Source organism: Pogoniulus pusillus, chromosome 32 (genome assembly GCF_015220805.1).
Source record: "Pogoniulus pusillus isolate bPogPus1 chromosome 32, bPogPus1.pri, whole genome shotgun sequence".
NCBI lineage: Eukaryota > Metazoa > Chordata > Aves > Piciformes > Lybiidae > Pogoniulus > Pogoniulus pusillus.
This window is the reverse complement of record NC_087295.1, coordinates 12,032,937-12,055,810: the sequence shown is the minus strand read 5'-3', so window position 1 is coordinate 12,055,810 and position 22,874 is coordinate 12,032,937. Positions and strand designations below refer to the sequence as shown.

Below are 22,874 nucleotides of genomic sequence, written 5' to 3'. Positions count from 1 at the left end.
ACCAAGGGATCAACTGCAGTATCCAGTGAGGAAATGCTCACCCATCCCAGAGATCCCATGAAAGGTTAAGAAGCGAAACAACCAAACCCACAGTTCCCAGATGTAATAATTCCTCATAAAAGATCCAAGCTCAAAATCAATGTTTTCAGCAGTGGCTGAAGGTTAGGAGTATCAGGTAGTATTTTGATAACATTTTTTTTTCCATTTAAATAAGCTTCCCAGGAGAGGAGTACAAATATCAAATGTTTCTTGCAAAGACATCTCAGACCTCTCCAATCCAGGAAATTCAACTGCTGCACAACTCCTGTTATTAAAAAAGTCACCTTCCCCCCCCCACCACCACCCCAAACTCTTTCTTCTCTCTTTGCCAAACTGCTGTTTGCTCTGGAAATTTGTATCCTGCAGCAGCACTCTGTCAAACTCAGATGTGCTGAGAGATATACCTGGCTTGGAACCATTAAAGAAAGCTAATATCAAGCCCACCAGCTGTGGCTTTTAAGCTACTGCAGAAGTTATCATTTTGTCATGGCAGTATAGAAGTGCAGATAAAGTTTATGAAGCCTATGAAGAAATATGACCAGGAATCCTTCTATGAAGACTTTCAAGGTGGATCTGGATGGGTTCCTCTGTGATTGGACATGCTTGTGTCCAGAGAAGGGTCACTGGGATGATCAGAAGATTAGGACAGACCAAAAGAGTTGGGGCTGTTGAGTCTGGAGAAGAGGAGGCTCCCAGGTGACCTCATTGTGGCCTTCCAGGATCTGAAGGGGGCCTACAAAAAAGCTGGGGAGGGACTTTTTAGGCTGTCAGGGAGTGATAGGACTGGGGGGAATGGAGCAAAATTGGAGGTGGGGAGGTTCAGAGTGGACATGAGGAGGTAGTTGTTGAGCATGAGAGTGGTGAGAAGCTGGAATGGATTGCCAGGGAGGTGGTTGAGGCCCCGTCCCAGGAGGTGTTTAAGGCCAGGCTGGATGAGGCTCTGGCCAGGCTGATCTAGGGCTGGCCTCAGGTCACACAGGATCACATCCAGTTCCAAGCCCTCCAAGGCAAGGGGGATGGAACTAAATGATCCTTGTGGTCCCTTCCAACCCTGACTGATTCTATGATTCGAAATGTGGGACGTGGCACCTTGGGATGTGGTCTCATTTCCATGGTAGTGTTAGGCTGAAGGTTGGACTCAATCTCAGAGGTCTTTTGCAACCAGAAGTGTTCTGCAATTCAGTGACCTCACACTATGGAGGCATCTGATGCACAAACACAAACAGAGGATGAAATCCTCCCAGTCCACTGTGAGATGCTACATGACAAAGGACCAAGCCCAAGCCCCAAAAATAGACCATGGGGAGAAAGAAATGAGGCTAGCCCTGTAACCCTGTCAAGAGATTCAAAAGAGCACAGGAGGAAATCCAGAGGAGAGCAAATCCCTTTCATCCCATGTGCAGTTATCCCTCGTTACACAGTTGGGTTTGGCTACCTCCTTTCAAGCTGTCAAGGCCTAGATACTTCTCTGCAGAAATTAGAAGTCTGCTTGGGCATAACATGATAATTAATAATTCTCAGTTATCTAAAATGCAAATGAGGCTGGCAGAGATGTTCTGTTAATGATCCTTTTAAAGTTAGAACAGCCTTTTGAGAGAAAAGAACCCTTCTTTCCTCGCAAATGTAGGTCAGTGGCTGCATCCCACTGATCAGATCACTGAAATATCTTAACCTACTTAAAGGACTTTAAAGTAAAGCTGACTTCCAAAATCATCCACTGAAAACTGCTATGTGTGTACAGATATATATGTGTGTGTGCCTGTGGCACCTCTGTGCTGACACCTCTGCACTGCACGAGGGCAGCGAGGCTGGGGAGAGGTCTGGCAAACATCAGCTGTGAGGAGTGGCTGAGGGAGCTGGGGGTGTTGAGTCTGGAGAAGAGCAGGCTGAGAGGGGACCTTATTGCCCTCTACAACTACCTAAAAAGAGGCTGTAGTGAGGCTGGAGCTGGTCTTTTCTCCACAGTTACTAAGGATAGGACAAGAGGAAACGGCCTCAAGCTGCATCAGGGCAGGTTTAGGTTGGCTGTTGGGAGAAAGTTCTTTCCTGAGCTGGTGGTCAGGCACTGGAACAGGCTGCCCAGGGAGGTGCTGGAGTCCCCATCCCTGGAGGTGTTTAAGAGGAGAGTGGATGTGATGTTTGAGGCTATGGTCTGTGGTGCTTGAGGCTATGGTCTGGTGATGAAGGCTGCTGGGATGAAGGTTGGACTGGCTGATGCTGGTGGTGCTTTCCAACCACAGCAATTCCTAGTGCTTAGCTGTTGTGCTGAGGGATTTGGTTTAGTCAAGCACTTGTCAGTGTGAACCTAATGATTGGACTCGATGAGCTTGAAGGGCTTTGCCAATCTAATACATTCTGTGTGATTCTGTGATCCTGTGTGTCACTTCTATGTGCTTTATGTATGTATATATAACATTTACACAGGACTGGGGGGAATGGAGCAAAGCTGGAGGTGGGGAGAGTCAGAGTGGATGTGAAGAGGAAGTTGTTGAGCATGAGAGTGGTGAGAGGCTGGAATGGGTTGCCCAGGGAGGTGGTTGAGGCCCCATGGCTGGAGGTGCTTAAGGTCAGGCTGGCTGAGGCTGTGGGCAGCCTGCTCTAGGGTAGGGTGTCCCTGGGCATGGCAGGAGGGTTGGAACTGACTGGTCCTTGTGGTCTTTTCCAACCCTGAGTGATTCTAAGATTCTGTGTCCTTAATAGGATGACAGAAAAGGTCACCCAAAGTATTAACATAAAATCAAACCAGCAGCAAACGCTGAAGCAATGCTTCTAATTACTGAGTACTTCTAATTACAGCTACTTCATGCTTGCCCTGCCACGTTGCTCATACAGTCACAGAATCATTCTGTTTGGAAAGACCTTTATGATCTCTCTGATTCTACCACAGCTGGTGCTAAACCATGTCCCTCAGCACCACATCTCTGCCTCTTTGGCACACCTCCAGGGATGAGGATTCAACTGCCTCCCTGGGGAGCCTGTTCCAGCGACTGACAACTCTGTCAGTCAAGAAGATTCTTCTAATATCCAACCTAAACTTCCCCCTGGTGCAATTTGAGGCCATTCCTTCTCATTCTGCCTCTTGTTACTAGGAAGAAGAGACACATCCAGACCTTACTCCAACCTCCTTTCAGTGAGTTGTAGAGTTGAGAAGGTGTCCTGTCAACCTCCTCCAGACTAAACAACCTCAGTTCCCTCAGCTGCTCCTCACCAGACCTGTTGTCCAGGCCCTTCACCAACTGTGTTGCCCTTCTCTGGACACATTCCAGCATCTCAATGCCCTTCTCATAGTGAGGGCTCCAAAACTGAACCCATTACTCAAGGTGTGGCTTCATCAGTGCTGAGTCCAGGGGTACAAACATTGACCTGTTCCTCCAGGTCACGCTACTGTTGATAGAAGCCAGAATGTTGTTAGCCACCTTGGCCACCTCACTTCATGTAGCCTGCCAGAGCAGGGCCTCCTAGGGTAGGTTGGTGAGGATTGAGTCCAGACAGGTCTTAGCCTCCAGAGAAAGGAGATTCTACCACTTCCCTGGCCAGCCTGCCCCAGGGCTCCAGCACCCTGACTTCAAAGAAGCTTTTCCTCATGTTAAGGTGGAACTTCCTGGGTTATAGTTTGTACCAATTTCCCCTCATCTTATTATAGGACATCACTGAACAGAGCCTGGCTTCTTTTTCTTGGCTTTCACCCTTTGGATAGTCTTTAACATTATTAAGATTGCCTCTCAGTTTTCACTTTTCCAGACTAGACAGCCCCAGGTCTCTGAGCCTTTCCTTATCAAGCAGATGTTTCAGTTCCTTCATCTTCCTCACAGCCTCTGTTGGACACTCTCCAGTAGCTCACAGTCCCTCTTGAACTGGGGAGCCCAGAAGTGGACACAGTACTCCTGAAGTGGCCTCACTAGGGCAACGAAGATGTAGAGATTAACATTCCTTGGGGTGGTGGTCACACTCTCCTTAATGCACCCCAGCATACCATTGGCCTTCTTGGTCACAAGGGCACACTTTTAGCAAGACTATCACTAAAGCAGTGCTTTCTTGCTATTGGATATGCAGAGCTATGGCTACATCTCACTTTTCTTACCTGTGTAGGTCATAGGGCATGGTTTTCCACAGCCTGACATAATTCAAGTGTCTGAATTAACTTTACTGAGATCTCATCTTGAGTACTGTGTTCAGTTTGGGGCTCCCCAGTTGAAGAGGGAGAGGGATCTGCTGGAGAGGGTCCAGCAGAGGGCTATGAGGATGATGAGGAGACTGCAGGGCATGGCTGATGAGGAGAGGCTGAGGGACCTGGGGCTGCTTAGTCTGGAGAAGAGAAGACTGAGAGGGGATTTAATCACTGTGTATAAATCTCTGAGGGCTGGGGGTCAGGAAGGGGGCACAGGCTCTGCTCACTGCTCCCTGGGATAGGACAAGGTGCAATGGATGGAAACTGCAGCACAGAAGGTTCCACCTCAACACAAGGGGAAACTTCTTTACTGGAGGTGTCTGAGAGCACTGGCACAGGCAGCCCAGAGAGGTTGTGGAGTCTCCTTCTGTGGAGGCTTTCAAGGCCTGTCTGGATGTGTTCCTGTGTGACCTGAGCTAGACTGTGTGGTCCTGCTCTGGCAGAGGGGTTGGACTGGATGCAGGCACCATCCCTGAAGGTCTTCAAGAAAAGCCTGGATGAGGCACTTAGTGCCATGGTCTAGTTAACTGGCTAGGGCTGGGGGATAGGTTGGCCTGGATGATCTTGGAGGTCTCTTCCAACCTGGTTGATTCTATGATCTCTTTGGGTCCCTTCCAACCACTGACATCCTGCTATCATCTCACTCTGATGTAGAGAAAAGAGCAACTCAAAGGAAAAAAAAAGGATTGGGAAATGATTTCCCCAACCTGCTTAGGCACCAATAAAATCTCTAGGAACAAGCTATACAGAGAACATCACATTACTGAAGATGCCCCTGGCACTAGGCACAGTGAAGCAAGCATAAAATTCCAAGTGAGTAAGAGGATATGAAATAAGCACTTTGATGATTAAACACACCATACTCTTGACCATAATCTCCGTGAAGGCAACCCTGATATGAAAGCCTACATATTCAGACACGGATCCAGGGAGTAGCTACACTGACACAGAAAGTACAGAGGTTCCCCCTTGCTAAGAGGTGAGTAAAGGTCTCCCTTGACTTGTGCACTGAGCAGATACCAGAGGTGAGACTCATTTCATCCCAATCAGAAAACCAGCAGAGTGCTACAGTACTCCAATTCAGCTGGTTTTGTGGATGCTTCCCTTATAGCACTCCCAGCCTGAGCTGTTTTCCCTCCCTCTGCTACAATCCTTTTACACCCACCTTCTGCTGTGCAAATCTCTGTGTATATGACAGGCAGCTGCAACCAGTTCTCCAGCCACGAGGGAAAAACTCTTTTCCTGGAACAAAGCTTTGCTGGAGACACACACACACAGAGCAAACGCTTCAGGAGGACTAAAAGCACTCTGCTGGAGTGCCAACTATCAAAAGCATGCCTTCAGAGGAAGGTGAGGGACATGGTGTCACAGTGACTGGCAATGGAAGCAGAAAGGATTCTTCCCAGGAGACACAGGAATCATAGAATCATGAAATCAGTCAGGGTTGGAAGGGACCACAAGGAGCAGCCAGTTCCAAACCCCCTGCCATGCCCAGGGACACCCTACCCTAGAGCAGGCTGCACACAGCCTCAGCCAGCCTGGCCTCAAACACCTCCAGCCATGGGGCCTCAACCACCTCCCTGGGCAACCCAGTCCAGCCTCTCACCACTCTCATGCTCAACAACTTCCTCTTCACATCCAGTCTGACTCTCCCCACCTCCAGCTTTGCTCCATTCCCCCCACTCCTGGCACTCCCTCACAGCCTAAAAAGTCCCTCCCCAGCTTTTTCGTAGCCCCCTTCAGATCCTGGAAGGCCACAAGAAGGTCACCTGGGAGCCTCCTCTTCTGCAGCCTGCACAGCCCCAACTCTTTCAGTCTGTGCTCACAGCAGAGCTGCTGCAGCCCTCTCAGCATCCTCCTGGCCCTGCTCTGGACACACTCCAGCATCTCCACACCCTTTTTGTAATGGGGGCTCCAGCACTGGATGCAGTACTCCAGGTGGGGTCTCAGCAGAGCAGAGTAGAGGGGGAGAATCACCTCCCTGGCCCTGCTGGCCACACTTCTGCTGCAGCCCAGGCTCTGGTTGTCCCTCCAGGCTGCAAGTGCACACTGCTGGCTCATGTTGAGCTCCTTGTCCAGCAGCACTCCAAGTCCCTGTCCTCAGGGAAGCTTGTGAACAGACAGGTGAGCTCCTTCCCTGCCCTGAAATCAGCTTCTTTCTAAAGTATACACATGGACCTTCAGGCACCACAGATGGATCAGTGATAAGATTACTGTCATTTGCTATCCTGCTTCAGTGCCTATTTACTTACTTACTGCCAAGCACAATAATTAGAGAGTTATTTAGGAGGTGGCAAGGGCCATCCTTCTGTTTTGCATCACCCAGTTCAACAAAAGCCTGATGTACATCTTTGCTGGGGGATTGGTTTTTTAATGTATTTGATGAAATTGGGGGTTCTTGGCAAAAGTGCTAAAAAGGTGCTTGAGAAAGTAGAGTATAAGGGGTTTGGGGGTTAATTCACCCATCTTGAGCAAGCTCTGTGTGACTTTTCTTTCCCTATTACTGTCAAGGCTCAGAGCTGGTCTGGCCACTAAATGGATGCTAGAGACCCTCTGTGAACCCCTCTGCTTCCCAAGGGAAGGAGAAAGGGAATAAGGGAGAAAGACTGATGGGGTGGGGGAAAAAACCTAAATCAGCTGGGACAGAAATAAGAACAATGAAATGGAATAGATACAAACCACTATGGAACCCAGTCCCCATCACTGTCACCACTGATGGTGCGGCAGAACTCCCTGACTGGACTCACTGAAGGACATGAACTGGTTTCAAGAGCTGGGTTCTGCAAATGGATTCAGGAACTCATGGATCAGGACTGAAGGCAGAGCAGAGTCCTCAGACACTAGCCCTGAAAGAAGAGGCTTGACCCTGGTGATCCCTCAGCTTGAGCATGAAAATGACATCCATGGGATAGAATCCCTTGTTGGTCAGCTTGGGGTCACCCATCCTGGCAATTAGTCACCTCCACCACAGATGCTGTGGGTAGGCATTGGGGAAGTCTCAGACTAGACTCAGATTCATAAGGTGGATTCTGGAACTGGCTTCAGGACCTCACAGATGAGGATTGGAGGTGAAGTGGAGAGAATCCTGCTTGCACACCAGCCCTTGAAGAAGAGGCTTGACTCTAATGATCCCTCAGCTTTATCCTGAAGATGCTATCCATGGGATGGAATCCTTTGTTGGTCAGCTTAGGGTCACATGTCCTGTCCCCTCCTCCCTGCAGCTGCAGCCTTTTCCTTCCTGCACCCCAAGGTGACACACAAGCTGTAGTAGTCCCCTTGGTCTTCAGCCCAACTCTTGTTGCTAACTCTCCCCATCAGCACTGTCACTGTTAGCAACAGCCACTCGCTGTTCAAACCTGCCCTGACCTGCAGAAAGTGCCTCATTGAGCAGAGACTGAGCTAGGAACCCAGCACTGAGCAGAGTTAGTTCTTGTCTAGCTGAAACCAGGACACTTTCCCTGCCTGGCACTGGTTTTCATACAGGTTACAGACACGAGGAGTGACACTGAGAGTCTAGGAGGTGACTAAGGAAGAGTCTCCATTTCAAGATAACCTCCATGCCATGTGGACTGTCTGGTATCACAGCTTAAGAAATCTTCCTCTCTCAGCCCATAACACTGCTTGTGACTTGAAGAAAAGTCTAAGGATGTAAGATTTAACAAGGCCAAGTGCAGGGTTCTGCACTTTGGCCACAACAACCCCAAGCAGTGCTACAGGCTGGGGACTGAGTGGCTGGAAAGCAGCCAGGAGGAAAGGGACCTGGGGGTACTGACAGATAGTAGCTGAAGATGAGCCAGCAGTGTGCCCAGGTGGGCAAGAGAGTCAATGGCATCCTGGCCTGCATCAGGAGCAGTGTGGCCAGCAGGACAAGGGAGGTTATTCTGCCCCTGTGCTCAGCACTGCTCAGGCCACACCTGGAGTGCTGTGTCCAGTTCTGGGCTCCTCAATTCAAGAGAGATGTTGAGGTGCTGGAAGGTGTCCAGAGAAGGGCAACGAAGCTGGGGAGGGGCCTGGAGCACAGCCCTGTGAGGAGAGGCTGAGGGAGCTGGGGGTGTGCAGCCTGCAGAAGAGGAGGCTCAGGGCAGAGCTCATTGCTGTCTACAACTCCCTGAAGGGAGGCTGTAGCCAGGTGGGGTTGGGCTCTTCTGCCAGGCAAGCAGCACCACAACAAGGGGACACAGTCTGGAGTTGTGCTGGGGTAGGTCTAGGCTGGATGTTAGGAGGAAGTTCTTCACTGAGAGACTGATTTCCCATTGGAATGGGCTGCCCAGGGAGGTGGTGGAGGCACCGTCCCTGGAGGTGTTGAAGCAAAGCCTGGCTGAGGCACTTAGTGCCATGGTCTGGTTGACCGGATAGGGCTGGGTGCTAGGTTCGATTGGATGAGCTTGGAGGTCTCTTCCAACCTGGCTGATTCTATGAGTCTATGTTTTATTCTTTTCCTAAAGAGCAAACCTTTCCATACCAACTTAATTCACCCTGACTTCCAGTTCCCTCTGATTCGTCAGGCTTCTTGGCATGAAAACTTAGCATGTGCTCCTCACAGGCTCTGCCTGCAGTGATTGCTAATGCTCTGGAAATCCCTGGCCCTGATGCTGTATTGCTTCTGCTCATCAGTGTGATTAAGAATAAGACCCTAAGCTGTGCAGCTGCAACCACATGATAGCCCAGCCATGATCCCTTCTGGTAATACAGACACCACTTCTCGGTGTGATTCTGCCTGCTCACATCTTTCTTTCTCCTCCGTGTATGATCATCTCATCAGAGCAAAATATATTACAGCCATTACTGAGCATATGGCCACAAGAAGTCTTAGAGTAGCTCTTTCAAAATCACACAATCAGAGGTTCACAGAATGCATTGGGTTGGAAGGGACCCTTGAAGCTCATCTTGCCCAACTCCCCTGCACTCAGCAGGGACACCTCTAATTAAATCAGCTTGTTCAAGGGCCCATCAACTTTGACCATGAATGCCTCCAGAGATGGGGCAGGTACTACCTCTCTGGGCAACCTCTTGCATTATTTCACCACCCTTGTTGTGAAGAACTTCCTCCTGATGTCCAACCTGTGTCTACCCTGCTCTAGTTTCAAACCACTGCCCTTCATCCTATCACTACAAGGGCTCTATGCAGTCCTTCCCTAGCTTTCCTGTAGGTCCCTTCAGCTACTGGAAGGCTCTTCCCAGAACCTTCACCTCTCAAAGCTGAGGAGCCCCAACTCTCCCAGCTTCCCCAGCCTTCCTGTAGGTCCCTTTAGGTACTAAAAGGCTGCTCTAAGCTCTTCTCAGAACCTTCACCTCTCAAAGATGAGCAGCCCCAACTCTCCCAGCTTCCCCAGCCTTCCTGTAGGTCCCTTCAGGTACTGAAAGGCTGCTCTAAGCTCTTCCCAGAACCTTCACCTCTCAAAGATGAGCAGCCCCAACTCTCCCAGCTTCCCCAGCCTTCCTGTAGGTCCCTTTAGGTACTGAAAGGCTGCTCTAAGCTCTTCCCAGAACCTTCACCTCTCAAAGATGAGCAGCCCCAACTCTCCCAGCTTCCCCAGCCTTCCTGTAGGTCCCTTCAGGTACTGAAAGGCTGCTCTAAGCTCTTCCCAGAACCTTCACCTCTCAAAGATGAGCAGCCCCAACTCTCCCAGCTTCCCCAGCCTTCCTGTAGGTCCCTTTAGGTACTAAAAGGCTGCTCTAAGCTCTTCCCAGAACCTTCACCTCTCAAAGTTGAACAGCCCCAACTCTCCCAGCTTCCCCAGCCTTCCTGTAGGTCCCATTAGGTACTGAAAGGCTGCTCTAAGCTCTTCCCAGAACCTTCAACTCTCAAAGCTGAGCAGCCCCAACTCTCCCAGCTTCCCCAGCCTTCCTGTAGGTCCCTTCAGGTACTGAAAGGCTGCTCTAAGCTCTTCCCAGAACCCTCACCTCTCAAAGATGAGCAGCCCCAACTCTCCCAGCTTCCCCAGCCTTCCTGTAGGTCCCTTTAGGTACCAAAAGGCTGCTCTAAGGTGTTCCCAGAACCTTCACTTCAGAAGGCTGAGCAGCCCTAATTCTCCCAGCCTGTCTTCACAGCAGAGGTGCCCCAACCCTCTGAACATCTTTGGGGCTCTCCTCTGGGCCCTTTCCAGCAGGTCCATGTCGTTCTTGCACTGAAGGCCTCAGAGCTGGACACACAAACTCTGTTCAATGATGATAAATGTATTTGATAAGCAAGCAAATGCAGGATTAGCACCCCCAAAAAACCAACAAGGCATAGATTTTCGGTTCATAAAGTCACTTTGGATGAAGGAATAAAGTTCAATCCTTAATTGTGGAATGTATAAACAAACCTCTGCTGTTTGGATAGGCTTTCACAATTAATGAACCACCTCTCACTACGCTTTTACTGGCAGTGCTTGAGCAAACACTTGCATGATTACACCAGCAGAGCTTCAGTGGATGCTTTCCATTGTCTGCTCGGTCCCAGCGACTCCCATCCTGACCTTTGAAACACAATGTCTTATTACAGTCTAATAATTAACAAAGGCTGATCACAGCCTGCCTGCATTTGCAGTGTGCAGATAGTGCCCATGGGCACCTTTGGGGAATCATCAGCCTGTGGTGCTCATGGAAATGCCTGTGGGGACCACAGTGTGACTGAAATGGGCATGCAACAGCAGCTCAGCGATACAGGCACGGAACCACCAAAGGGTTTAGCTTGGAAAGGATCTTAACCACCATCCAACTGCCTTGCCATGGGCAGGAGCACCTTCTACTGGAGCAGGTTTATCAAGGCCTTGTCCAACCTGGCCCTGAGCACCTCCAGGGAGGGAGCAGCCACAACCTCCCTGGGCAACCTGTGCCAGTGTCTCACCACCCTCACTGCAAAGAACTTCTTCCTAATAACCTGTTGTGTGAAGCTGACCTAAGTGACATAACATTCCTACAGAGGCATCAGGGCCAGATGGGGTGAGGAAGGCAAAGGCTGATGAGACAAATTACTGAGTGCTTGTGTGTGCAGATTTCATGACTTTTTTTGGCCCCCTACAGGTCTTTGTCTCCTTATTTCCATTTAAATAGATATAGAATCATAGAACGGTTTAGGTTGGAAGGGAGCTCAAAGATCAGCCAGTTCCAACCACCTGCCATAGGCAGGGACACCTCCCACTAGAACAGGTTGCTCAAGGACTCATCCAATCTGGCTTTGAACACCTCCAGGGAGGTTGTGGAGCACAGAACCACCCAATGTCATCAAAGATCACATTGGGTGATTCTGTGCTCCACAACCTCCCTGGGCAACCTGTGCCAGTGTCTCACCACCCTCACTGCAAAGAACTTCTTCCTAATAACCTGTTGTGTGAAGCTGACCTAAGTGACCTAACATCAGGGCCAGATGGGGTGAGGAAGGCAAAGGCTGCTGAGACAAATTACTGAGTGCTTGTGTGTGCAGATTTCATGACTGTTTTTGGCCCTCTAAGTATCTTTGTCTCCTTATTTCCATTTAAATAGATATAGAATCATAGAATGGTTTAGGTTGGAAGGGAGCTCTAAGATCAGCCAGTTCCAACCACCTGCCATAGGTGCAAAGGCCTGGCTGTGCCCTCTCCCTCTAAGTGGTCAAGGAGAGGTTGGACAGGGTCTAAAGCAGCCTGGTCTAAGAGGAGCTAGTGGAGTCCCCAGTGGGTCAGTACTGGGACCAGTTCTGTTCAATATATTCATCAATGGCCTGGATGAGGGCACAGAGTGCACTGGCAGTGAGTTTGCTGATGACACCAAACTGGGTGCAGTGGCTGCCAGACTAGAAGGCTGCTGCCATTCACTGAGTCTTGGACAGGGTGGAGGGGTGGGCAGGGAGAAAACGAATGAAATTCAACAAGGGCAAGTGCAGAGTCTGGTCTGGGAGATCCTGCCCTGGCAGAAGGTTGGACTGGATGAGCTTTTGAGGTCCCTTCCAGCCCCTGACATTCTGTGATTCTGTTAAAAAAGGAAAGAGGAGGAGGGCAAGAAGAGGGCATGAAGGGAGGGGAGGGGGAGGAGACTGGAAGGGAGGGAAAGAAAGAGGAGAGGAGGGGAGGGGAGGGCGGGGAGGGGAGGGGAGGGGAGGGGAGGGGAGGGGAGGGGAGGGGAGGGGAGGGGAGGGGAGGGGAGGGAGAAAAAACACAAAAGAAAGACATAGCTTTGTAGACAAAGAGATGTAAATTAGGAACTAATGGATTCACTAAACCTCTGTGAGCTAACCTCAGCAGAGGCAGCTGTCTTAGCAAACAAGCACAAGTTCCCATTGCACCCAAAATTAGTCCAAAATGGAGTAACTTTTTAAAATGTACTAAATTGAGCATCCATAATTAAACCAAGCTCCTAATCTAGGTCATTGTTTTGTGTAGTACTCGGATATGCATGAATGCATTTGGTGCAGAAATCAGAAAGAGTTATTGCAGATTGAACCAAGGACAAGTCCTGCTTCATTCTCCAGAACTGCTGTGGCTGAAACACCTCTTGGAGTTGCAAAAGAAACCTAAATAATGTTACTACAGTATTTACTATGCCCTCTGAATCTCACCAGGACTGACTACAGTGCAAATGCTAAAAACCACAGAATCACAGAATTGGTTTTGAGATCACAGAATCGTAGAATCAGGCAGGGTTGGAAGGCACCACAAGGAGCAGCCAGTTCCAACCGCCCTGCCATGCCCAGGGACACCCTACCCTAGAGCAGGCTGCACACAGCCTCAGCCAGCCTGGCCTCAAACACCTCCAGCCATGGGGCCTCAACCACCTCCCTGGGCAACCCAGTCCAGCCTCTCACCACTCTCATGCTCAACAACTTCCTCCTCACATCCAGCCTGAATCTCCCCACCTCCAGCTTTGCTCCATTCCCCCCACTCCTGTCAGTCCCTCATGGGCTAAAAAGTCCTTTCCCAGCTTTTTTGTAGCCCCCTTCAGATCCTGGAAGGCCACAAGAAGGTCACCTGGGAGCCTCCTCTGCTCCAGACTGAACAGCCCCATCTCCCTCAGTCTGTCCTCATAAAGATCTCTGCCTCTGGGATTCTATCACCTCCCTGAGCACCCTCTTACACAGGATCACAGAATCACAGATTTTCTCAGAATGGAAAAACCCTTCAAGCTCATCGAGTCCATGCTTTAGTTTCACACTGACAAGTCCCTGACCAAACCAAACCCCTCAGCACAACATCTCAGCACTGTGAATCCCTATGGTTGCAAAGGACCACCAGCATCAGCCAGTCCAACCTTCATCCCAGCAGCCTTCATCACCAGACCATAGCCTCAAGCACCACAGCCACTCTCCTCTTAAACACCTCCAGGGATGGGGACTCCACCACCTCCCTGGGCAGCCTGTGCCAGTGCCTGACCACCTGCTCAGGAAAAAACTTCCTCCCAACAGCCAACCTAAACCTGCCCTGATGCAGCTTGAGGCCATTTCCTCTTGTCCTATCCTTAGTAACTGGGGAGAAAAGAGCAGCTCCAGCCTCACTGCAACCTCCTTTAAGGTAGTTGTAGAGGGCAATAAGGTCCCCTCTCAGCCTGCTCTTCTCCAGACTAAACACCTCCAGCTCCCTCAGCCACTCCTCATAGGTCACAGAATCACAGGACTACAGGAGGTTAGGGGTTGGAAGGGACCCAAGGAGACCATCCAGTCCACCCCCCCTGCCAGAGCAGGACAATCCTACCTAACAGAAATCACAGAGGAAAACAACCAGACAGGCCTTGAAAGGCTCCAGAGAAGGAGACCCCACAACAGGTCATGTTTTCCAGACCTCTCCCCAGCCTCGTCACCCTTCTCTGCACTCACTCCAGCAGGAAATGCAAAGCAATAAAAGCCTCCCCTGAGATTTAAGAGGGATCACAGAACCAGAATCATAGACTCATAGAACCAACCAGGTTGGAAGAGACCTCCAAGATCATCCAGTCCAGCCTAGCACCCAGCCCTAGCCAGTCAACCAGACCATGGCACTAAGTGCCTCATCCAGGCTTTTCTTGAACACCTCCAGGGATGGTGACTCCACCACCTCCCTGGGCAGCCCATTCCAATGGATCTTCCAGTTGTCAGGAGCAAGGAAGCAAAGAGCTCTGTGTCTGCCCCTGCCTGAGTGGTGGAGGATGTGTACTGCTGCAGCACAGGAGGAAATCTGCCAGCTTGCTCACATCTGACATTTACAGCCCAGCCTTGACTTAGAAGTGCAGCTGGACAAGATTTTCCCATGCCTTCCCTTCACATGGCCACATCTGATCGAAATGAATAGAGATTACTTTTCACAGAGCAAACATGATTTCAAAATGCTTAAATGCAAAACAATCTTGCAGGAGACAAGAGAAAAAAAAACACCCAAGAAACAAGAAATGAAGAAATTATACACCCCCCCCCCCCCCCAGTGTCTGCTTGAGAGCACAGTGTTTATGAACCAGCAGGCCCTTTAGTTGCCCTGGAAACTATATTTGTAGAGGGCCACAATTTATATTGTCCCAGAGGCTTTTAACATTTGCATCAAAGCTTCAGAAGATGAGAACTGTCAGTGGGTATTTATTCACTTCAAACCAAGCAAAGTTCATTTGAAGAAGGTTCAGTGGTGTGTTTTATCCTTTTTTCCCCTCCTTGGCAATAAATCATCTTTCAAGAAGCAAGCCAAAATTCAAACCAAGACCCCCCCAAGAGCCCAGGAAGCTGCTCTTTTGTAGTGTGTTTATGGAGTGTCAAGAACAACACACTTTGGATGTTGTGCCTGCTACTCAGAGCTAAGTGGAGAGCTTCTATGTGTGCTGCAAGCCCAGAAGGCAGCTGTGTCCTGGGCTGTATCAAAAGAAGTGTGACCTGCAGGACGAGGGAGGTGGTTCTGGTGGTCTGGGTTCATGCAAAGCTCAACATGAGCCTGCAGTGTGAGTGCAGCCCAGACAGCAACCCTGTGCTGGGCTGCAGCAAGAGCAGTGTGGGCAGCAGGGCAAGGGAGGGGATTCTGCCCCTTGGCTCTGCTCTCCCCAGACCCCACCTGGAGCCCTGTGTACAGTTCTGGAGTCCCCAACACAGGCAGGAGATGTAACTGCTGGAGCCAGGCCAGAGAAGGCCACAATGATGCCCAGAGGGCTGCAGCAGCTCTGCTATAAGGACAGGCTACAAGAGCTGGGGCTCTTCAGAATGGAAAACAGAAGGCTTTGAGGAGACCTTGGAGTAGCCTTCCAGTACCTGAAGGGGATCTACAGGGGAGCTACGCCCTCTGAATCTCACCAGCACTGATTACACTAGAAATGCTAAAAACCACAGAATCACAGAAACAGAGAACTGGTTTTGAGATCACAGAATCATAGAATCAGGCAGGGTTGGAAGGGACCACAAGGAGCAGCCAGTTCCAGTCCTCCTGCCATGCCCAGGGACACCCTACCCTAGAGCAGGCTGCACACAGCCTCAGCCAGCCTGGCCTTAAACACCTGCAGCCATGGGGCCTCAGCCACCTCCCTGGGCAACCCATTCCAGCCTCTCACCACTCTCATGCTCAACAACTTCCTCCTCACCTCCAGCCTGAATCTCCTCACCTGCAGCTTTGCTCCATTCCCCCCACTCCTGGCACTCCCTGACAGCCTAAAAATTCCCTCCCCAGATTTTTTTTAGCCCACTTCAGATGCTGGAAGGCCACAAGAAGGTCACCTGGGAGCCTCCTCTGCTCCAGCCTGCACAGCCCCAACTCTTTCAGTCTGTGCTCACAGCAGAGCTGCTGCAGCCCTCTGAGCACCCTCCTGGCCCTTCTCTGGACACACTCCAGCACCTCCACATCCCTCTTGTAATGGGGGCTCCAGAACTGGATGCAGTACTCCAGGTGGGGTCTCAGCAGAGCACAGCAGAGGGGGAGAATCACCTCCCTGGCCCTGCTGCCCACATTTCTCCTGCTGCAGCCCAGGCTCTGCTTGGCTTTCTGGGCTGCAAGTGCACACTGCTGGCTCAACCCTCAAGCAGCTCCACCACTGAAGTCACGAGGTGAACTGTTTCTTGTGGGATGAAACAGAACATCCCTGGAGAAATCCTACATCAATTCCACATCTACATTAGTGTCTACTCTTGAAAAGTGTAAGGAATGGAAGCTGGCCCAAAATGAATTCCCTTTTTTTTGGGAGGGTCTTGCAGAGATGCAGAACTTTGTATTTATGGCTTGTGTAGGGAAATAATTCAGTAAATATATTTTAAGAAGTAGATGTTGGGTTTTTTTTCCCCTAACCATAGAGGTGCTTAGGGATGAGTTGAGGGAAAATCTTTGAGAGGTCTGAGCAAGAACACTAACAAGGAAAAGAGACAGACAGAATGAGATATTCAGAGTCTTCTGACTCATTTCCTTTGGGAGAGAAAAAAACTGAATGAGAGAAGAGGGGAAAAAAATAGAAAATAGGCAGAATACTTCTTTCAATAACTTGCAGAAGAAATCTGCTCTGTCTTTGTGTAGGTGATTATACATTTTAGCTCTTGCAATATTCAAATGTCTTATTCAAAGCTTCAGCAGAAAGCACAGTGAGAGATGCTAAAAGGAAAGCAGCTAAGAGGAGGGAAATGGTAATTGGGCACAAAGTTTTGTGAAACAAAGCCATTGGCACCTACCACTTCATACCTCTTTTATCTGTCCTTTGGTCATTCTGATGTGTTCTCCTAAAGTATGCTCCAAACACAGATTCATAGCATCATAGAATCATAGCATCATAGAATCATAAAATCATAGAATGGTTTAGGTTGGAAGAGACCTCAAGGATCAGCCAGTTACAATTCCCTGCCACAGGCAGGGACACTTCCCCCTAGAACAGGTTGCTTAAGGTCTCATCCAACCTGGTTTTGAACATCTCAAGGGAGGTTGTGGAGCACAGAATCACCCAATGTGATCTTTGATCACATTGGGTGATTCTGTGCTCCACAACCTCCCTGGGCAACCTGTGCCAGTGTCTCACCACCCTCACTGCAAACATCTTTGATCACATTGGGTGATTCTGTGCTCCACAACCTCCCTGGGCAACCTGTGCCAGTGTCTCACCACCCTCACTGCAAAGAACCCTTTCCTAACATCCAGTTTAAATCTTCCCTCTGCCAGTTTAAACCACAGAATCATAAGAATCATAGAATCAACCAGGTTGGAAGAGACCTCCAAGATCATCCAGTCTAACCTAGCACTCAGCCCTATCCAGTCAACTAGACCATGGCACCCATTACCCCTTGTCCTCTCATTAAACACCTTGTCAGTAGTCCCTCCCCAGCCCTCCTGTAGCCACCTTCAGATACTGGAGGACCACTATAAGGTCTCCTCAAAGCCTTCTCTTGTCCAAGCTGCAGAGCGCCAACTCTTGCAGCCTGTCCTCACAGCAGACCTGCTGCAGCCCTCTGAGCATCCTCGTGGCCTCCTCTGGACTGGCTCTAACAGTTCCACATCCTTCCTGTGTTGGAGGCTTTTCTCCTTTTTCCTGATCCCTGCCATGCCTGTCAGAGCACAATGGATTGCCTGCTGGTTGTGCACTGGTAGAGAGGCCAGTGAGCTGAGAAGTTAATCAGAGTTGACACTGGCAGGCATCACCATAACATCAATGGCAAATCCTAACAAGCCAAGCTGAATTTCAGCCTGGAATTTGATACATAAGGTCCATGAGCAATGCCTTGTCTGCTTTGTGCTAGTTTTCTTAGCTGCAATGAGAAAACAGCAATTGAAAAAGAAGCATCTTAACCAAGCAGCACTTCCTGAGATGCTACACAAAGTCCCGCTGGTTTCAGGCTATCACAGGCTCACAGGATGTTAGGGGTTGGAAGGGACCCAAGGAGATCATTGAGTCCAACCCCTCTGCCAGAGCAGGACAATCCTATCTAACACAGATCACACAGGAACACATCCAGACAGGCCTGGAAAGGCTCCAGAGAAGGAGACTCCACAACCTCTCTGGGCACCCTGTGCCAGTGCTCTGGGACCCTTACAGTAAAGAAGTTCTCCCTTGTGCTCAGGTGGAACCTTCTCTGCTGCAGCTTACACCCATTGCTCCTTGTCCTATCTCAGGCAGCAGTGAGCAGAGCCTGTCCCCCTGCTCCTGGGCAGCCTTCAGATACTTCCAAACATTTATCAAATCCCCTCTCAGTCTTCTCTTCTCCAAACTAAGCAGCCCCAGGTCCCTCAGCCTCTCCTCATCAGCCGTGCCCTCCAGTCCCCTCATCATCCTCATAGCCCTCCACTGGACCCTCTCCAGCAGATCTCTGGCCCTCTGAAACTGAGGAGCCCACAACTGAAGGCAGTACTCAAGATGAGGTCTCAGCAGGGCAGAGTAGAGGGGGAGGAGAACCTCCCTTGATCTGCTGGACACACTCTTCCTAATACACCCCAGGATCCTATTGGCCTTCTTGGCCACCAGGATACATTGCTGTGCCATGGGTAACTCATTACCCATACATAAGTAAACTATGCAAATAGTCTGGCTTGGAGCACTGCATCGTTCGTTTTCAGCAAGAGCTCTTCCGTTTGCCATGCATTTACTTCAAGACATCTTTACCTGAAGGTGTGCAACATCAATGGAGTCACCATCCCTGGAGGTGTTGAAGCAAAGCCTGGATGAGGCACTTAGTGCCATGGTCTGGTTGATTGCCTAGGGCTGGGTGCTAGGTTGGACTGGATGAGCTTGGAGGTCTCTTCCAACCTGGTTGATTCTATGATTCTATGATCAGCACTAAGGAAGCCACAGAATCAGAACAGCCTGAGTTGGAAAGGATTTTAAAGACCATGCAGTTCCCACTGGACCGTGCTGCTCAAGGCCCAGTCCAATGTGGTCTTAAACACTCTGAGGAATGAGGCATCCACAACTTCTCTGTGCAACCCATTCCAGCATCTTAACATCCTGCAAGGTAAAGGTATTAAGAGACACAGAAAAGAACATGAGGCAGCAGTGTGCCCAAGTGGCCAGAAGAGCCAATGGCATCCTGGCCTGGATCAGGAACAGTGTGGCCAGCAGGACAAGGGAGGTTATCCCAGAGAAGGGCCAGGAGGATGCTCAGAGGCTGCAGCAGCTCTGCTGTAAGCACAGACTGAAAGAGTTGGGGCTGTGCAGGCTGGAGCAGAGGAGGCTCCCAGGCGACCTTCTTGTGGCCTTCCAGGATCTGAAGGGGGCTACAAAAAAGCTGGGGAGGGACTTTATAGGCTCTCAGAGAGTAACAGGACTGAGGGGAATGGAGCAAAGCTGCAGGTGGGGAGTTTCAGGCTGGATGTGAGGAGGAAGTTGTTGAGCATGAGAGTGGTGAGAGGCTGGAATGGGTTGCCCAGGGAGGTGGTTCAGGCCCCATGGCTGGAGGTGTTTGAGGCCAGGCTGGCTGAGGCTGTGGGCAGCCTGCTGTAGGGTAGGGTGTCCCTGGGCATGGCAGGAGGACTGGAACTGGCTGCTCCTTGTGGTCCCTTCCAACCCTGCCTGATTCTATGATCCTATGAGATAGTCAAGGTCAAACTTGATGGGGCCCTGCTCCATCCAGCTGGAGATGTCCCTGCTCACTGCAGGGTGGCTGAACAAGATGATCTTCATGGATCCCTTCCAAAGCAGTGCATTCTGTGATTTCATGATTCTGTGATCCATGATACTACTTTCAGTGGTTGTTATGACTTAAAGCACAGTCTGGGAGTCAAATCAGGCAGTGAATAGCTGTGTTAGAAAACCCAGAAGCAAGTGGCCAGCCTTTTCTTATTTGTCTAACCCTATTCACTCACCTATGAGACTTCCTCCCTGCTGGGCTCTGGTATCTGCTGTTTGTGGAGCCCGAGCAAAGTCCAGGCAGTGATGCTGAGCACCAGAGATTTCTGATTCCTGTTCAGAAGCTATTACTTGAGCATCACATGTAATCACACCTGCTAATGGGTCCCAGATTTACCCTTCAGGATATTAAACAGCAGATGTGATGATGTCATCAGTTATCACCTAGCTGTTAGCCCTCCTCTTATCTGACCTGTGTGCTAGCACTTTTACACCACATTATGAGAGCTCAGGTTATGACAGAGAAGGTTGTATCACCAAGATAAACCTGCCTGTGTGACAGTTGGTAAGCTCATGCAACTAAGATTGGCTGCCACAAGCATGCCCAGGTTGGGCAGTGCGTGGTGCTACCCACCCTTACCAAAGGCACAGGCACAAGTGACCTGGGATGAAAGGAGGAACTCCACAGTGCAAAGAGGGAATGCATCAGAACGTGATGCCTCAAGTTTTGTCACTGAAGCTTCTGAACACAAAAAGCTACATCCCAGTTTCCCTGAGTCAGAAGTGAAGATGCACTAGCTGAAGCTCCTGTTCTGTTTGCAGACATTCTATAGCTGGCACAAACATGAGTTACTGTTTGGACCTGGAGCATCCCACACTTAGGGAAGTGTGCTTCAGAACCCAAGTGCATCACCAACAGGATGGTGCAGAGAGCAAACTGCTTGTCTTTGGCATTAGGTTTGGCCGACGTTGACTTCTGCATCCTTCACTTCAATAAGGATTGGTGAGGCCAAATCTGGAGTACTGTGTCCAGTTCTGGGCTCCACAGTTCAAGAGGGACATAGAACTGCCCGAGAGAGTCCAGTGAAGAGCCATAAAGATGATGAAGGGAATGGAACAGCTCTGTTATGAGGAGACTGAGAGGTGACCTCCTTAATGGTTATCAATATGTGCAGGGTGAGTGCCAGGAGGCTGGAGCCAGGCTCTGCTGAGTGATGCCCTGTGTCAGGACAAGGGGCAATGGGTGGAAGCTGAGGCATGGGAAGTTTCATGTAAACATGAGGAGGATTTTTTTCCCTGTGAGAGTGACAGACTGGAACAGCCTGCCCAGGGAGGATTGTGGAGCCTCCCTCTCTGGATATTCAAAACCTGCCTGGATGCATTCCTGGGGGATTTGGTATAGGAGATCCTGCTCTGGCAGGGGGGGGTTGGACTGGATGAGCTTTGGAAGTCCCTTCCAGCCCCTGACATTCTGTGATTCTATGACTCTAAATTAATCCATAAAGCAGAATATGGAACCAGCCCTGAGATATGTATTAATTGTTCAAAGTCTGAAGTTCTTGATTCTGACGACATCTTGGTAATGTTGGCTTGCAAAGAAGATCAGACCCCTCTGTTCTTCACAACACTCATGTGCTGGACTAGAAATTCACCCCTGAAGAGAGGTCAGGAGATGTGTGAGACATGAAGCATTGCAGATGTTGGACAAAGAATGAGAAACCCACCCATATCCTCCAGGTTGGTCAGCCTGGAAAAGGCTGTTGTAAGACCTTAGAGCCACCTTCCAGTAGCTGAAGGGTGATATAAGAAGGCTGAGGAGGGACCTTTTACAAGGGCTTGCAGTGACAGGAAGAGGTGAAATGGCTTTGAGCTGGCAAAGGGGAGGTTTAGACTGGATATCAGGAAGAAATTCTTTTCAGTGTGGGTGAGAGACACTGGAATAGGTTGCCCAGGGAGGCTGTGACAACGGTGACTAACTGCCATCAGGGGTTGGGTCTGATACCACTTTTGTATCTACTTGTCTCCATTTTATTGCATTGTTCTCATTTCCACCCCTGATGGCTCACTTTCTTTCCCACCCCATCAGTCTCTCCCCACTCTGGGAAGCAGAGGGGTGCCTAGAGACCCTCTGTCATCATCTGGTGGCCAGTCCAGCCCTGACCTTTGACACAAAGGTAAACGTTAACCTGACTAATATTGCAACCTGCTTCCATGAACCTCAGAGGTACATTTTTCATGTGCCTTGCCCACAGCCAAGCTAAGACAATTGTGTAGCTTCTTCTATACACTGTACAAACACAAGATTTCAGCCTGGAGAAGAGAAGGCTCTGGGGAGACCTTAGAGCAGCCTTCCAGTACCTGAAGGGCTCCACAAGAAAGCTGAGGAGGGGATTTTTAGGAGGGCTTGTAGTGATAGGCCAAGGGGTAATGGGTTTGAGCTGGAAGAGGGGAAATTCAGACTGAGTATTAGGAAGAAATTCTTCACAGTGAGGGTGAGAGACACTGGCAGAGGTTGCCCAGAGAGGCTGTGGATGTCCCCTCCCTGGAAGTGTTCAAGGTCAGGTTGTTACCTGATGTAGTGGAAGGCATCCCTACTCATAGCAGAAGGGTTGGAACCAGATGATGTTTAAGATCCCTTTCCATCCCAAAGCATCCCAATTATTCTGGACTCCTGGTTTTCTTATGGCACTCCTTTGCATCTGCATTTAGGACCATGCACACACAGGACCGTCAGTGTAACTCAACACAGCAGCTCTTCAATTGGCTGGTACAAAGCAGTTTGATTCTTCCATCTTTCCTTTTTTCCCCCTTTTTTATTTCTTTGTGAGTGGAATGACATCAAGGGAGAGGAAATCAAGATAGCACCTGATACCTCCTTGTGAAGAGAAGTTCCTTGAGACTGTTAGGTAATGAACTATATAGAATCATTGAATGGTTTAGGTTGGAAGGGACATCAAAGATCATCCAGTTCCAACTCCCTGCCAAAGTCAGGGACATCTCCCACTGGAACAGGTTGCTCGAGGCCTCATCCAACCTGGCCTTGAACACCTCCAGGGAGGGAGCAGCCACAACCTCCCTGGGCAACCTGTGCCAGTGTCTCACCACCCTCATTGGAAATAACTTCTTCCTAAGAAGTTCCTAGAGGAGGCTCAGGGCAGAGCTCATTGCTGTCTGCAACTACCTGAAGGGAGGCTGTAGCCAGGTGGGGTTGGGCTCTTCTCCCAGGCAACCACAA

At 49.9% G+C, this 22,874-nt stretch overlaps 1 protein-coding gene across 1 annotated transcript in view; it reads right to left on the bottom strand.

Moving 5' to 3' along the window:
• The window catches only part of ADCY1 (adenylate cyclase 1), a 174,394-nt gene that overhangs the window by 134,534 nt on the left and 16,986 nt on the right, over window positions 1-22,874 (bottom strand). The window lies entirely within an intron of this gene.